Source organism: Ursus americanus, chromosome 9 (genome assembly GCF_024610735.1).
Source record: "Ursus americanus isolate L20-20 chromosome 9, mUrsAme1.1.p, whole genome shotgun sequence".
NCBI classification, from domain to species: Eukaryota; Metazoa; Chordata; class Mammalia; order Carnivora; family Ursidae; genus Ursus; species Ursus americanus.
In genome coordinates this window covers 33,341,045-33,358,895 of record NC_142135.1, presented here as the reverse complement: position 1 = coordinate 33,358,895, position 17,851 = coordinate 33,341,045, and the positions used below count along the sequence as shown (strand labels likewise).

Genomic DNA, 17,851 nt, shown 5'->3' with positions numbered 1-17,851 from the left:
GGATCAGGTAGTTTATGCCCAAACCAAGACACTTTTGCGAATGAAAGGGACCCTGTTAGCAGTTATGCCGGGATAACAGGTATAAACTGGGTGTGTGTAGCAACCTGGAACACAGGTTTAGGTTAAATACAGCCTAAAAGAATGCCTGTAATGAAGAGGATCTCAGACTGGAAGGTTGATTAGTGGGGAAGATATTTGGGATGGTAGTTGCTACATGTTCCTTGAGCCTTTCCACTAAGCAATAATATAGGCCCAAGTTTTGGGTCTATTTCTCTGAGCTCAGGGAGGCACTGCCTGACTGTGGGTGTGGGGGTAGGGCGTGATTGCTTTAGCAAAAAAAAAAAAAAAAAAAAAAAAAAAATCACAGAAGTCCCTGGGGAATAGTTACCAGGGTGAGGGTACCAGCCAGGGGAATACCCAAGAAAGAGCAGCCCCCAGCAGGGAGCTCCTCCCCCCCCCCCCCCACTGGTAATTAGAATCCAGCAGTCCCACTGATTGGCGGTGGTGAGCCAGACCCACGTCGGGCCTTGCTGATGCATGGCTCGGCTGAAGAAAGAGCTCATTGAATTGTTCATGGAAAAGAGCAGTGCCCAGGAGGCCAGGGCTGGAGAATGCGGCTGCCTCGAGCACAGTGCTTGGCAGGACATCAGGGCTGAAAGGTACAGCAAAGGCCTCCCAGAATCGGTTCTCAGGGCAGGGTTTTGCGTCACCAGCTGGCCATGGCAGGGACAGAAGGGACCTCGAGGTCTGGTTTGTTTGTGATTCGCGGCTGCTGGAGGTGTCCGAGGCTGTTTGTGCTGTGCGTTAGCCTGCGTGTGAAAGAGAAAACCCAGACCCCAGTGAGCCAGAGACACCTAAAGCAGGAGAGGCAAGGCCAGGCCCCAGGGCTTTGTCAGCAGCCCCCTGCTTCTTGCTTCCTAGAAGCTACCCGCACAACCTGGAGCCAGAGGCCCTGGTGGCCAGATAACTTGGATCTAATCCTCCCATCTAATCTTGGCTCTATGGCCTCTGGGCTGGATGGACAAGGTCACAGTGATAAAATGTAATTCACTATATGCATGGCACTGTTCTCATCACTTGGTGTCTCTTCTCACTCTTCACAGCAACTCCAGGCACTATTACTGTCTCCATTTGACAGAGGAGGAAACTGAGGCGTGGGATAGTTGGGGAGTTTGCTTAAGGTGACATGGCTAGGTAGTGGTGGAGTGAGGATTTGAACCTCGCCGTGTGATTCCAGGAACTGAGCGTTGGGCCTCTATCCTACACTGATTCCTGAATTGTAACATGGGCTAAATGTGGTGCCTCCTTCCTTCCGTGTTGATACTCAAGTGGGATAATCAGTTTATAGCATGGGCACGGTGCCTCCACGCCAAACAGTGAGCTACTGTTGGTGTGACTCGTCACGGCCTCTCTGCAGCCCTGCTGCTCTGTGTCTTCTCAGCCTCCTTCAGACAGCTTTCTGAGTGAACTTCACAGGACTTGCAGCTTCTTGGATTAGGACGAGTTGTCTGTTCGGTATGTGTGGAGGGGCCGGGCAGCCAAGATCAAAAACCCTGTGGGATCAGTGGGGATTCTCTGCTCCCCTAAACAGTATTCCAGGACTCCTTAAAGGATTGAGGGTTCTATTTACCCCTCTAAGTGAAGAAAAGTTTGGAGATTCTTCCATAACTTTAACTGTTAAAAAAAATCTCCATAGCAATAACAACAACCCTCCTGGTTTTATTTTTTCTTGGCTCCTGTGCACACACGGAAAAGCAAAGAGAACAGATCAACTAACACCACTTCTGTCCAAGGCTCCCATATATAAGGGAAGGAAAGCTTGCTTCTTCTTGGGCAGGGGCAGCTCTGTAGAGGTGGGGGTGGGATAGGGTGGGGGTGTGTTTCCTACCATCCTGGTGCCTCCCTCCCATTCCAAAGCTGAGGTGAAACTCTGTGGCCCAGGAGAAGCCCCAGGGAGACTCCAGGTCTGGCTTCCCTGCATACCAAAGGGATTCTTGGATCTCCTCGCAAGGTAGGCGGCCCCTTGCTGCAGCCCAGCCCTTCTGTGGGGAGAAGTTCCTGCTCACCCACCTCATCAAGAAGGAACCTGGGAGCTTGTAGATGAGACCCTGGGGTTCCTTTTTTGATTTTTGTTTCCTTTTCTAGTCCTTTGGGGCTCCAGATGTGTGTTGTCTGGTCATTAGAGAGCTGCGGGCCCAGAGACTTCATCTGCTCATATTTACCCACGGGGTTTTAGGCACTCCAGTGTTCATGTCAGCGCTCCAGGACAGTCGCGGGACTGCAGACCCCTGTTAGAGGGATGGTGCAGAGAGGGCTGGGACAAGGGGGCCACTTCTGAGATCACCCCAAGAGAAGAGACCTGCAGAGAGTTGGTGGGCGTGAGGATTAAAGACAAGAAAAGAATCTACAAGCCAGTGACTCAAGACTTCTCTAGCTGTTCCGAAACAGCTCCGTTCAGAGGCCTTGGCTGCTAGAGGATTCTGTGCAAGATTGGAAAGCTGTGGTACCGCTTGCCCGTCCCACCATCTCGACTTCCATTTTTAAGCTCTGCAGGGGACTCATGGGGCTGATGTGCCTTCCTCCAGAAATGTCCATAGAGGAGAAGAAAGAACTAGGAAAGATGAGGGGAAAGGGAGAGGAAGAGAAAAATCAATTGCAGGGATTCTCTTAGGAGATTTTTAAGGGAAGGTTAATCTGCACAACCCCCCCCCAAATCACAAGTTTTGTTTTTAGAGCCGATAACATATCTGTGAGTATAATTACAGCCCCACTTAGAAATGCCACAGGGAACTTTGTGTTTTCCTCGTTCCCCCATTTCCCTTTCATTCATCAGAAAGCTGTAGTTTGGACTGCACAAAGGCAAACAGAGAAGGGCTACAGAGCCTCTATGGCCACACTGCTTCAAGTTTCTTTCACGAAGCCAGGAGGACAGAACCTACTACTTCCTGATAGGAAGAAGGACCTCTGGGGGCTTTGGGGCCCCAAGGATAGCAGCTCCAGGGAACTCCAGAATGATCTGGTTCCCTGAACTGCCTGTCTTAAAAGCTTGCTTTCAGCAAAGAAAGGCTGGATTTGGCCAAGAGATAAGCATGGGCACGTTTGACCCTTTTGTGTCCTTCGTTTGATATTAATATAACTAGACAAGAAGGGAGGAGGCTGACCTTGAAGAGATAGAGACGGTTTTCCTTTGAGCCAAAGGACCCAAGATCTCTTTGTTTTGTTTCTGTCTGGAAGATATTTCGAGCTCATTCCAGTCCTGTAAAAGATCACCCTTACCGGCCCTCCTTGTTGTAGTAACTTTCTGTGAACTCCCTTGGGAGGACAACAGCCTGCTTAATATTGGCCAAAGACACCTGGGTTGGTCGTTGTTTGTTTTGTTTTGTTTTACAAGAGTGAGTATAACAAGCACTTTGGAGTCTGGTTACCCTGGTGCCAAAAACAAATCCTAGTACCTCCCGCTTTTCACTCAATCGTCCCCAGCCCTTGCCTGTCATCCATTTAGAACACAGAGAACAGAGGGTGGCTGACTTCCCCCTTCCTGTGGGTGGGTTCCATCAGAGTTTTTCCCAGACCAGCATCTGGGACCCTGCTGCGCTGTCCTCACTACCGCCCCCAATTCAAATTACTTCACAAGACAGCCACAATTAGCTGCCTGGGGCAAGTGGTGCCCCACAATCTGGACAGCTGGAACAGTGTGTCACAAACTGGTGTGTAATTTTACTTCTTTTTATGTATATATTTTTGGGTTTGTAGTTTTGGATATACCTGCACCCCAGTCAGATTTCAACACACGAGTAATTACCCCCACTCCTTAAACCTGGAGACTGGGAAGAAGGAGGGAGCAGGGGTGGGGATTCAGAAAAGCAGCTGCAGGGCCTAGCTGCGCTTTCCTCTGTGGGCTAATAATAGCTCCAGTTATCTAGCACCAGCCCTGCCAGGTATGCGCCAAGCGTGGCTCACTTATCTCCTGTAATCCTCACAGCAGCTCTGGAAGGCGCAGGTGATGCCCATCTCGATGATGGGGAAACTCAGGCTCTAAGAGATGTAACTCGTGTAGCCAGGAAGTACTGAAAGCAGGTTTGAACGGTCCCGATTCTGCACTTTTCAGCATCGGGCTGTACGCCTGCTTCAGGCGGATGAATTTAGCAAGAGCGGGTGCCAGGAAATGCCACTTGATTCAGGAAGGGAGCCATTGCCAAAATGCCAAACCAAAGAAGAATTTGAAACCTGAGAACTGGCAGTTTACTCCTGGGAAACCTCAGGGCCAGTGGAGGTGTTTCTGGGACACCAAGTGGGGTCACACACGGCAGCCCCAGCATGTCTGTTTAGAAGCCCCCTTGGCCTGATACTAACCCACTTTGCAAATTGCAGAGGTATAGAGAGCCACGGAAAGGTTTTACAATTTGTTTTAATGTAATCTCATAGCTAAGGGCTGGTGGAAAAAAATAATGAAGCTGATGTTAAGTCATATGCAAGTATAAACGGCTTCTTCCAAGAGATTTTGAATGAAATGAATGCCCTTCCCCTGGGTACCTCCCAATACCTAACCCCAGAAAAGCCCCAGTGACGCTTCTTCATCCTTCTTCACCTCAGCTTCCTATCCCCACCCCACTGGCTGCAGGTGTCTCTGTGTGATAATGAGGGCGGTCACTCCAATGAGTCCCAACACCAAGGCAAGGCACCAAGCTATCGTCTCCCTCACCACATAGCCTGACATGCTGCTTGGTGGACCTGGGGTCACCCTCTCCATCTGTCTCTCTTTGATACCCATTACTGTGTGTTTGTTTACTGGTTGATGAATCCAGAGCATTACATATATTTTTCAGAGAATGCTTACTAGATGCCAGGCACTGTTCTGAGTCCTATACACGTATTAGTTCTTTTTATCCTCACAAAAGAGCATGAGTGGGCAGTACTATCATCTCCATTTTACAGGTGATAGTAGTTGAGGCCCAGAGAGGTTAAGCTATTTGCCCATGTCACACAGCTGATGCGTAGCAGACCCAGGGTAGGAACTGAGGCCTCCAGACTCTAGTCCTCACACTCTTAGCTGCTCTGCCGTAGTGATCTTGGCCTGAGCCAGGTGTTCATTCATGTGTCTCTTCCTGGACGTCCCATGGTTGGGTTGCTGCTACCATAACTGGCGCTTGGCCTTAACAGTGAAATGGAATGGTGACTAACATAATATAATAAGAAAACATTAAAAAAAAAAAGAAAAGAAAAGAAAAAAAGAAAATAAAGACATAATATAAAAAAACAAAAAACAAAAAAAACAGTGAAATGGTATCACATTCCCAGGTGAATGCCGTGGTATTTTGGGTAGTCAAGGAAAATATCACAGAGTGTTGTCAGTGCTCTCTGCAGGGTGGCTCTGAGTGATTCACCTTCCTCTGGGACAAATGCTTCTCCTCTTTGTATCTGGGCACTGTGACTCAGTTTCTAATGTTATTGACTATGATGCTGGACACCATTGGCCACATCATTACCTATTCGTAGAACATGCAGTCAGCCATCTGGGAAAGGCACACAGTAGAACATCAGAGGAGGAGCAATGTGTGGGGTCACTCACGGGAACGTGCCAATCCCAGGACTTAAGAGGCACCTTGGATGCAGTGAGGATAATAATAGCTAATGCTTATGAAGCCCTCACAACGTGCCATCCCTGGTCTAAGCACATTCCAGGAAGTATCTCATTTAATCCTCACCGCAGCCCTCTGATGTCGATATATTATTATCCCCCTTTGGCAGATGAAAAAAATGAGACACAGAGAAGTGATTTCCCAAGATCACAGGGCTCATAAACAGGGGATCCAGGATTCAAACGGAGCTAGTGGCTTCAAAGATGGAGCTCAAACATGGCGCTACAACTGATGCCCCTTAACCACAGCTCTGTTTGGGGGAGATGGGGACTTTCAGCCATCTTGTAATCAGCTGCATTGTCAGCCTTGAATGAATGAGGCCCCAGAAACAAAGTGACAAGAAAGCCTGACCTAAAATAACATGTGACTCCCAGTTGGGGAACAGGATTGGAGGGGAGAAGTTGGGGCAGGATATCCCCAGGTGGGCACTGGGAGGAGGAATCAGAAGAGGCTTTCTTAGTCAACATCTGAGGCAGCAGGGGACATGGGGAGGGGCAACCCTGGGGTCTTTCCCTTGACCCTGTGAGTTCTGGTCATCCTTCCCCTCCTGCCTTGACCCCAGTGGGCTCTCATTCTTGCCACCTGTTGCTGTTGGTTGCTTGTCCCCATTTCTAAGGTGCTGACAGGAAGGGATCGAGTCTCCCAGCTGGCAACATAGTTTTCATTTTAGCATTCAGAGGGCTGGGCATCACCGCTTTGAAGGCTACTGATTTTAACATTACTACTTTCTTTTGAAATGGGGTTTAAAAATTATCTCTGCAAATCATGTATCTGATAAGTGATTAATATCCAGACTATATAAGGAACTCCTACAACTCAACAAGAAAAAAATGACCTGATTGACACATGAAGCAAGAGGGTGCCTGGGTAGCTCAGTCGGCTTAGGTCATGATCCCAGGGTCCTGGGATCGAGTCCCACATATGTCGGGCTCACTAATGGGGAGTCTGCTTCTCCCTCTCCCTCTGCCCCTCCTCCCCACGCGTGCTCTCTCTCTCTCAAATAAGTAAATAAAAATCTTTTTTAAAAAAATCGTGAAGCAAGGACTTGAACAGACATTTCTCCAAAGAAGTCTACAAATGGCCAGTAAGCACATGAAAAAGCTGCTCATCATCACTAGTCATTGGGGAAATGTAAATTGAAACTACAAAGCCCATTAGGATGGCTATTACACCCCCCCCAAAAAAGGGAAACAAATGTTGGTAAGGGTGCAGAGAAAGTGGAACTCTTGCTCATTGTTCGTGGGAATGTAAATTGGTGGAGCTGCTATGGAAAACCTTCCACTTCTAGGTATATACCGCAAAAGAATGAACAGCAAGGACTCAGATACTTGTACACCATTGTTCATAGCAGCATTATTCACAATCGCCAAAAGGAAGAAACAACCCAGACGTCTACCAGTGGGTGACTAAAGGAACAAAATATGGTATATCCATACGATAACATATTATTCAGCCATAAAAAGGAATGACGATCTGGTACATGCTACAACGTGGATGAACGTTGAAAATGTTATGCTAAGGGCCGCCTGGGTGACTCAGTCAGTTAATCGTCTGCCTTCGGCTTGGGTTGTGATCCCAGGGTCCTGGGATCGAGTCCCACATCGGGCTTCCTGCTCCATGGGGTGCCTACTTCTCTCTCTTCCTCTGCCTCTCTCTCTCTCTGTCTCTTATGAATAAATAAATAAAATCTTAAAAAAAAAAGTATCATGCTAAGTGAAATAAGCCGAACACGAAAGGATACATACTGTATGACTGCACTTGGAGGAGGCACCTAGAAGAGGCAAACTCACAGAGAGAGGAAGTAGAATAGAGGTTATCAGGAGCTGGAGGGAGAGGGGGAAAGGAGACATTGAGTAGGGACAAAGCTTCTGTTTAGGATAAAGAACAAGTTGTAGAAATGGACAGTGGCTTTGCAACACTGTAAATGTACTTAATGCCGTTGAAGTTTACTCCCTAAATGGTTACAATGGTAAATTCTGTATATTTTACCAGAGTGGAAAAAAAAATCACAAGAAAGTGTTATGCAAAAAGTTCTGTGGGGTTTGATCTTCCAGCAGTTTATAATTCCATTAACATCCACCTCAGCTACCCTACAGAGAGGAGTACCATGTGAAAACCACGTTTGGCTCTCTAAGCTGGAACTAAAAACACCCCTACTCTATTCCTTGGAGTTCCCCAAATGAATCTGTCCACACATGGTTGCTATTGGACCCTACCTGTTGCTACAGTATCAGTATGCTGTTACTAAGGAATGTGACACGTCCTGACTTCCAAAACCACTCTGTGCTCTTTGGTATTAGTCCAATCTCCTTCAAGTACTTAATCATTAAGGAAAAAAAAAAAGTAAGTTAAGGATTTATCTGGCTACAATTTAAACTCCAGCCATTGTTTAGACAGGGACAGAGCCAATTGTAGTGTTTAAACTTCATTATTATTTAGACAGGGACAGAGCCAAGCTTACAGAATTCTGGAAGGCAAGCTTAACCTTAGGATACCTTCAGCAGTTGTTCTCTGTGGCCAATCCTGAGGATTTCATTTGGAGCAAACCGTTCATCCATTTACACCCCAATTTTCTTCTATGTATTGGAAGTATAAAGATGAATAGAAAAGTACAGCATAGGGAATATAGTCAATAATATTATAATAACAATGTATGGTGGGGCGCCTGGCCAGCTTAGTCAGGAGAGCATGCAACTCTCAAACTCTCAAACTTGTCCGTTTGAGCCCCGTGTTGGGTGTAGAGATTACTTAAAAATAAAATCTTTTAAAAATATATAATGTTGTGGGACACCTGGGTGGCTCAGGCAGTTGAGCACCTGCCTTCGGCTCAGGTCAGGATCCCAGGGTCCTGGGATCAAGTCCCACATCAGGCTCCCTGCTCAGCAGGGAGCCTGCTTCTCCCTCTGCCTGCTGCCCCCCCACCGCCCCCCGCTTGTGCTCTCTTTGACAAATAAATAAAATCTTTAAAATACATATATAATGTTGTATGGTGACAGATGGTAACTACACTTACCATGGTGAGCATTGAGTAATGTATAGAATTGTCAAATCACTATGTTGTACACCTGAAACTAATATAACATTGTGTGTAAACTTTTTTTGATAATTAAAAAAATTTAAGATGAATAAGGCATGACTCCTCCTCTTATGAGGCTGAGAGTCTAATAAAACTGTAGAAATAGTGCAAATAGAATAAAGTAAATGTTAATAGGCATGTGTCCAAAGTGTTGTGGGGTGATGGGTCGGGGTTGGGGGTGAGAAAAGGGACCATCGTGGGTCCCAGAGAAGATGGCATTTGAGCCAAATCCTGACAGAAGAATGGAGCTTTCCAGAATGACAGAACACAAAGGGGGAGTTCAGGGTGAAGGAATGGCATATGCAAAGCCACAAAGCACGGCAGGATGGGCCGTTCAGAAAACCACCAGCAGCCATGCGTGGGTAGAGCAGGGTGAGTGGGAGAGTGGCAAGATCCCGGAAGGATGTAGAAGGAATTTAGAGGTTATCATATGCTCAATGGGCAACTACAAAGGACTTTAAGCATGGAGGGAGCCTGGAGGGGTGCAATCAGGTTTTCATTTCCAAAAAGAAATTTAAAGTTCGGTGGATGGATTTGAGGGATTAGAAGCTTGGCACAAGGAGGCCAGTTGGAAGGCTGTCAGAGTAATGAAGGTGAGAGATAAAGAAAGCCCAGATTTAAGAGCAAGTTCAGAGGTAGCAGAGACAAGATAATAACTATTTTAATAGATGGAGGTCCAAAATGAGGCCACATTTCTTTGCATCTTAGACTTACATTGTATTGAGGTGGAGCTTGCTCAACCTCCCTAAATTATGTGAAGACATGGTTTTTATTTACTGCTTTTAATTTATTCTACTTTATTTTATTTTATTTTTATTTTTTAAAAAAATTTTATTTATTCATTTGACAGAGAGAGAGACAGCGAGAGAGGGAACAGAAGCAGGGGGAGTGGGAGAGGAAGAAGCAGGCTTCCCGCTGAGCAGGGAGCCTGATGCGGGGCTCGATCCCCCTGGGATCATGACCTGAGCTGAAGGCAGACGCTTAACAACCGAGCCACCCAGGTGTCCCTCTGTTTTTTTGACCCAGTTTCACAGATGCTTCAAAAATCAGGAAAGTGTAAGAAGACAGTGAAGTCTCACCTGTTCCCCATCCACTCAATTCTACCCCCAACCCCCAAAAGGTAACCACTGTTTCTCATTCCTTATGTATCCTTCCAGAGATATTTTTAAATGTATACCCAAGAAAACAGGATGATACTTTCTTTCCTTCCTCCTTTTATTTCTTTTCCTTCTTGAGGTTCCTTCTTAGAATAAGTTTAGGAATCCTAAGGGATCTCATTCAGTCTTGAGGAGTCAGTCCTGGCTATCATTAGGTCTACTGATAAGCGCTTCTCCTCTGCAGCACCTTAAGGTATAAGAGCCCCAACGCAGAAGGGCATCCAGCAGGGTGAGGCCTTATCTCATCAGGAGGCCCCATCCATTCCTGCAGCTACTGCCGTAATTGAGGCATGTGTGCTGGTCAGCACCCGGCAGTCCAGGTGAGACCCTGAGCACAGTGGAAAGCACAGGCTTCCCTGAGGCCCCTGGTCTCAGGCTTTGGAGAGAGGAGCCCTGTGTTATGCTTAGATATGACTGCTCCACATCCAAGGGGACCCATATTCTCAGTGACCATTAGCCATTTTCCCTAGGCCCACCCGTGAGGTCAAGTGGCTAGACCATAGGGGACCAGCTCTGGGCACTGCTCCCACAGTTAGCATTCCAGAAGAGAACCCCACTCTGACCCTGAGCCTTCTCAGGGGCATTGCTGGCTGTTCTTTCCTGCCAGCCGACCTCCACCCAAGCTACCTTGGGCTGCACCCTGAGTCCAGCAGGGATATTACATTAACTTTGAAAACAAAAGAAGAGGCCGGTGGGCACCTGGTGGCTCAGTCAGTTAAGTGTCTGGCTCTTGGCTCTTTGCTGGGCATGGGGCCTGCTTAAGGATGGAGCAACATCTCTTCCGTATTTCCAACAGAGCAAGAAAGGAAGAGGAGATCCAGCCCGCCCCTTCAGGGGCGTGGCCTGAGGTTGTGTTCAGATCCCATTGGCCAGAATGTGGTCACATGACCATGTCTAGTTGCAAAGCACCCTAGGAAATGTAGTATTTATTCTTGAAGGTCACACGTCCAGTTAAAATTCAGGGGAAAGGGGGAAATGGGTACTGGAGGACAAATAGTGATCTCTACCACAGTCAGAAATAGAACTGGGATTTAAACCCAGCAGTTTGACTTCCAAGCCAGAACTCTTAACTATTACGCTCATCATACTGTTGTCTAAGAAAACTTAAATGAGGGTTAGGAGTTGGTTTTGGTCTTTCTGATCCTTCTCTACAGTATGAGACTTTATTTTAATATTCTGCTTTGTGTATGTGCACATGAGGATGTACAGGTGTGGGTGTGCACACATGATACAGCTTATAACTCTCACAGTGAAAAAGGTTTTCAATATGGTTGTCCTTTGAAGGGGAGTCAGGTAATGCTTCCTCTCACTCTGTCCTTATAGACTTTCCGTTGTTAGTTTCCTTCCTTCCTTCCTTCCTTCCTTCCTCCCTCCCTCCCTCCCTCCCTCCCTCCCTCCCTCTTCCTTCTTTCCTTCCTTCCTCTCTCTCTCTTTCTTTCTTGGCATTTGCCAAATGCCTCACACTCTGTGATGCTTGGTATATTATGCCATCATCAGTTTAATGATTTTCTCTGTCACCAAACTGTAGGATTGGGCTTAGAAATCACTTGCCACAAATGAAAATACCCAATCTTTCATTAGCAAGTGGGGCAAGCTAGGGCAATTTTTAAAAATACTTAGTGTGAGAACACTCAAAATTAAGATATGTCAAACCTCATGAATTTGCCACAATTCTGTGATTTTCATTAGAAGACCAGTATTCCCAAGTGCTCTATTTTAGGGTTACCTTAGTAGGATACTATCGAAATCAGGAAGCTTCATAATGTCTCATGTATGTCTAACTGCACTCCTGATGCCTGTTTACTCACCCCCGGTAAAAGCAACTTTGTCTGAATCTCTCAGGACACTTGAGACGTGTTTTACAAAGCCAATTTTAAGTAAGTATTAATTCAATGGAGCATTCCTGGTGTGGCTCTTTCAGCTGTGCAGAATGCCATAGCAATGAGGAAATTGTTTGTTTCAGAGCAGGAGATGCCAATGCAGTGACAGACACTTTTTTAAGACATGTAGCTGGTGGCTGTTAAACGTACATTTCCTGACATTCATAATGGCCCGTTAGCCCCTGGACGTGAGCAGAGAGTTAGTTAACACTCAGGCCTTCTTTTTCACAGTGTGTTTAACAATGCAGAGTGCTTTTAAATAATTATTTCATCTGATCTTAACAATAACTCTATGAGATCGGCAGGGACATCTTGGCAACATAAGAACATCCTAAACGTCATTCTCACAAGACAAAGCCCTGGTCTTCCTACTTTAGAACATGGGTACTCCCTAGTAAGTAGAAAGCACACTTAAATCATATTCTTTTCTTTCTTTCTTTCTTTCTTTCTTTCTTTCTTTCTTTCTTTCTTTCTTTCTTTCTTTCTTTCTTTCTTGTGTGTGGAGGTGCTAGGGATCAAACCTGGGTCCTCATACAATTAAATTAGATTATTTTCAACAAATATTCTTGAGCCCATCCTGTGGGCCAGGGTGCTGTGAAATGTTGGGATGCCACAGAGGAACAAGACACAATTGCTTCTCTCAAGGAATTCCACCTCTCAGAGGAGAGACAAGAACCCCACTGTCTATCATCTGATGCTAAAAGTGCCATAATCAATGTCTTCCGTGGAAGGGGGGTGGGGAAGAGAAGGATTCAGAGAATCGGAGGGGACGTCTTTGCTGAGTCCTGAAGTGTGAGTAGGATTCTGCCTGGCAGGGAAGTGTAGGGAGGATGTTCTAGGGACTGGTCACAGCATGTGTGGGAGACAGAGACATGGACTATGTGATCTCAGAAAATGGAGAGAAGTGGGTGGCTAGAGCATGGATGTGGGAGGAGGGATGCATTTGATTAGGTAGGTGGAGGAGGGCCTTTTTTGCCGGAACTACCTGGTCTGGATTAGTCCTGCAAACCAGGGAGGTGGTAAAGAGTAGATCTAGTTGGGTATAAGTCCAGACTCCAAGGGCTTGTCGACTTGGGGAAGTTACTTAACCATCATCTGTAAAATGGAGGTGATGCTCATACTTATGGGTTAGTTTTGAATATTAATGACTTGTGTATGTTAAGGTGCTTAGCACTACCATCCAGCTAGTATTTCCTTACCTTTTTTGAATCAGACTTCCTTGAGAATGGATGAATCATCTCCCTACACACAATATTTTGGGTATAATTTAACGGAGTTCACAGATCCCCTGAAGTAGGAACAGAAAAGGATAAAACAGGAAGATTCCAGAAACATCTTGTGAGATAGAATCTACAAGGCTGGGTGACCAATGAGATGTAGTGAGAAAGGAGGGTGTGAGCACTCCATTAATACAGACAGAAGGGGAAGAAGTGTTTGTGTTCTGTTTATTGCTTATTGCCTTTTCCTTCATATGGAGGAGATTGGCGTGAGCCAGAAAAAACACCAGTTTATTCAGCAAATATGGACTTAATATACCTTTCTTAAGTGCAAACTGTGGCTCTAGGTTTTGCTTTGGATATCTCTGACATGCCTGTGGAACATGGAAATATCAAACAGGCAGCTGCAAATACCAGTGTCACCAGCCATTAGTTTCTGGCCAAGTGATTGTGGAAGGGTATGGCTGAGATCATCTAGGAGAGGGCAGAGAAGGAGACCAGACCACCAGTGGTGGACCTCAGAGGGTCCTGGACCCCAAGGCCACAGCGAGGGAAAGGAAGGCATTTGTGTGGAATGGTAGAGGCAAGAGTTTCCAGAAGGAGGGGGTGTTCATTGTGTGAAATGCAGCACAGACACTGCTGAGCCAAGGACCTAGAGGAGCAGGCCCTGTGTTTGATAGTTAGGAGGTGGCTGTGGCTTTGGAGACAGTGGCAGGGACAGAAGCCAAATTCCAGGGGGTGCAGACGAGAAAGAAAGCGAGGAAGCATGAGCATTGGTGTAGGAAGTTTGGGGTAAAAGCAATGAAAGCAGTAGCTGCAGGGGAGGAAGGGTGGAGGAACAGAGCTTTCTTTTAGGTTGGAGTGGCATTATTGTAGTCTGAGGGGAAGGAGCCAGGCTAGAGGAAGCCATCAAAAATGCAGACGAGGGAGGAGACCTCCGTGGAGCCAGGGTTCAGCTCAGAGGCCCAGCACTCACTAACACCGGGTGAAGAGTTAATTGCTCTTGAAGAGAGGAGTAGGGATGCTTGTTCTTCGAGGTGAAAGTGAAGAAGTTTCCAGAATGGAATAGGCCTTCCATCTGAGAAGGCATCCATGGTCATTTCTGAATCCCTAGTCTCCTTTCTAGGTAGGCCCAGCTCCTAGAATTCAGTCTATTTCTTCCTCTCCTCAAATGCTGCCAGCACTCCAGGACTTGAGGCCGGCTGGAGAGGGAGCTGTAATAGCTGGGGTTTCCACCTTCTTTGCTTTCCCAGAAGACAAGCATTTGGAGTTGATGGTCGATCATGATGCATGAAGAACCTAGCTGCGGTTACAGCTGAAGATTCTCATGGCATCCTTTCGCTGGTTCTTCTTTTTCTTTCCCAGAGGGGTTCTCTCCTCTGCAGTCTGGGTTTCTCACCCTGCACCTTGCTTCCAGCTGCGTGGCCTGCCCACTGCTTGCCCTGCTCTTCCTGACGCTACATGCTGGATGCCCAGGGCTCTGTCCTCTGCTCCTTCTCCTCCCCGAGTATACACTGTCCCCGGGCCACCTCCTCCCATGCTGTCACTTTAAATCACATCCTAGGCCTGCCCTCTCACCCCAACACCGGAACTCACCACCTTCTGACTGATATTTCCACATGCCCACAACAGCACTCTGGATTTTATCCACCACTCTCTGCTCCTGCTCTCATTCTCCGCTCTCAACGTATGCCCATGGTATTGGTTCCTCGGTTGCTTAACCAAAACCCCAAAGTCACCCTTGATTCTTCTCTTTCCTGTAATCCCTTACTCAGTCCTGTGGATTCTACTTCCAAAGTACTCTGATATCTGTCCACATCTCCTCTCTCCAGTCCAACGCCGCTCACCATGTGATTTGCAGACCAGCAGTATCAGCACCACCTGGGCATTGGTTAGAAACGCAGAAATCTTCGAGTCCTCTCCAGAATCCAAAACATTGGGGTTGGGCTCCCTCAGAGGATTCTGAAACCCGAAAGCTTGAGAAGCACTACTCTGGCCCAAGCCTTCATGTTCTCTGCCAGTTCAAGCCACTTCGATAGCTTCCAGCTGGTCTCCATATTTGCTCCCCTGCCTCACTGTTATCTGCTGTCCTAGCAGCCAAAGTGATTGTTTCTAAAAACAATTAAATCCGATTATGTCACCCATACACATGCTCCCATCCTCCCAAAGCAGTTTAAGACTTCATAGCCTCCCACTGCACGTAGCATAACTCAGGTTCTCTTTCCTGCTCCTCAGAGCCCTGAGGCAAATTTTGGCCACCTCTCTCACAGAAGCTCCCTGTTCCTTTCCCTGGGCTCCAGGTGCACTGGCCTCTCCCTTCAGCAGATCTACTCAGCCTCAGCCTGTTCCTGACTTGGGACCTTTGCAGTGGCTGTTCCTCTGCCTGCAGTGTTCTTCCCTGAACTGAATAGCTGCTTCCCTCACGTCATTTACGTGCTGCCCCTTTAGAGAGGCCTGCACCAACTAACCAACCCAAAGAAGCCCTGCTTTACCAAATTACAAAGTTTTAGCCCTCTGCATAGTACTTATTACTACCAATTTTTTCTTGTTTATTTATTGCCCAATGTAATACAAGTTTTATGAGAACAGGAACCTGGTTTGTCTTGTTCATTGCCATGTCCAAGTGCCTGGCACATAATAGATGTTCAATAAATGTTTGCCAAATGAACTTTACTTCTTCCTTACTTTAGGCCTGCGGTTGCTCTCTGTGAGCCGATGTCCACTCAGATGCTCAATTACTCCTCTCACGTGACTGCATTTCTGGGAGCCCTGGGTCCATGTGATGGTGCGGTCCCTGGGGCGCACATCTCGAAAGGAGGCTAGAATCTGAGAAGACAGTAACCTCAAAAGGAGGTAAGAGCATGAGAGAACATTAGCCGGCTACTTTTGTGGAATTTCAGGGAGGGAATCTGGGAGGTGACGCCTGAGGGCCTCTATTTTTGTGGTGTGGTTGTTGAGTAGTGAGTAAAGTTGACTCGTTTCTGTGAACATGGACTTTCTGGTTAGGGAAGCCTGGGTTCAAACCCTGGCACTGCCATATGTTGCTCTGAGGCCCTGAGCAAGCTACTTCCACTCTCTATACCTCAGTTTCCCATTTGTGAATTGGGGAGAGTAATATCTATAACAACAGAACTGTTGAGAGATGTAAATGAGATGCCTATAATGTTTTAGGCAGATGGTAAACCACCCCATAAGTGTTAGCTATTACTATTGTTGTTGTTATTGTTTTATACCAAGAGGGAAAAAATATGAATAGCACTGAGAACTTAAAAAAAAAGAAGAAAGGAAGGAAGGGAAGGGGAAAAAAAAATGTAAAAGTAAGAAAAAGTACAGCCATGCTCAAATTAAGAAAAATGCAAGCTAGAGGTATGTGGAGATGTCATTCATTACCTTCCAAATTGGCAAAGCCTAGAAAGTCAGCTAACACCATGGGTGGAGATATAAAGAGGCTGGCGGGAGGGTGAAGTGGTACAACCACCTCCCTGGAGAGAACATTGGCAATAGCTAACAAAATTACACATGAACATACCCATTGGCTCAGCTAATCCACTTCTAGGAATTTATGCTACTGATACCTGGGCACACGTGCAAAATGATGTATGTAAAGGTTATTCATTTCAGCAAAATACTGGAAGCAACCTATATGTCCATGAGCAGGGAAATAGTTAAACAAATCATAGGGTATCTATATCATGTAACCAATAAAACGAGAAAGTTCCTTCATGTAGTTTTGTAGAACACTCCCCAAATAGATTGTTAGGCGAAAAAAGCAAAGTGCAAGATCCAATGTATAGCTGAATATAGCAAAAAGCAGACCGCAGGGAGAAAATGTACATGTTTATGTATTCTTTTGTCTAACCAGAACTCTAACTGGACAGAGTAGAAGAAAAATTTTTTATTGTATACTCTTTTGCATCTCTTGAATTCTGAGCCGTGTGAATGCACTGTTAAAAAAGATGGAAGTTTTGATTTTTAAAAACTTGATTGTTAGCGTTAATGCCCAACGCCTCTAGCTGATGACTAGTTCTAGGAATGGTGAATCTCTCTTAATGGTGAATCTGCCTTCATGTCAGAGGAAAATCATTGGTAACAAAGATACTAAATATCCAGAGTTCTTTGGGTTCTGTGCTTGATGGTGTAACAGTTGGCTTGCAAAGGAGATGCCCACAAGCAGATAATAAACTGTGCCTGTGGGAATGTATATCAGCTTGCAGAGAATGTTGTGAATTTCTGCCAAGCTTTTGAACACAAATTTTTCTTTCTTGCATTTCTTTCTTTCCAGCCTTAAAAACAAATAGCATGTATCTGGAAGAAACAAAGAGCAGGTATCCAGAAGTTTTCAAGCATTATCGTTTTAACTGTGCTTGTTTGGAAAGAAGCAAGAAAGAAAGGGAATATACTTTTCTTTACATTTCTTCTGCATTCCTTTTAGCTAGCAATTTTCTGCGAGAACCTAAGAGCTTAAAGGAAGGGGAAGTCAGCTTTCCGAAGGGTGCTTCTCCATTTTGAGAGTTTATCTACATGACAGTGCCTCCTACTCCTGCCAAACTGCCCATCTCTGCCAACTTCCTTACCACACGTTGTCATGCCTTATGCATTCTTTTTTAAATTCTTTTTTATTTTATTTATTTATTTTTTAATTTTTATTTTTTTAAAGATTTTATTTGTTTGACAGAGAGACAGCCAGTGAGAGTGGGAACACAGGCAGGGGGAGTGGGAGAGGAAGAAGCAGGCTCCCAACCCAGGAGCCTGATGTGGGGCTCGATCCCAGAATGCCAGGATCACGCCCTGAGCCAAAGGCAGATGCTTAACGACTGAGCCACCCAGGAGCCCCAAAATTCTTTTTTATTTTAAAGTAATCTCTACACCCAACACAGGACTC

General features: G+C 46.0%; 1 long non-coding RNA gene across 1 annotated transcript in view; it reads left to right on the top strand.

The window, feature by feature from the left end:
- Positions 1 to 15,876, top strand: part of LOC123797818 (uncharacterized) — a 36,841-nt gene extending 20,965 nt beyond the window's left edge. The window contains exon 3 of the long non-coding RNA XR_006781084.2: positions 15,660 to 15,876. This is a non-coding gene — a long non-coding RNA (uncharacterized LOC123797818). The remainder of the gene's footprint in view (positions 1 to 15,659) is intronic.
- Positions 15,877 to 17,851: the final 1,975 nt, after the last annotated feature.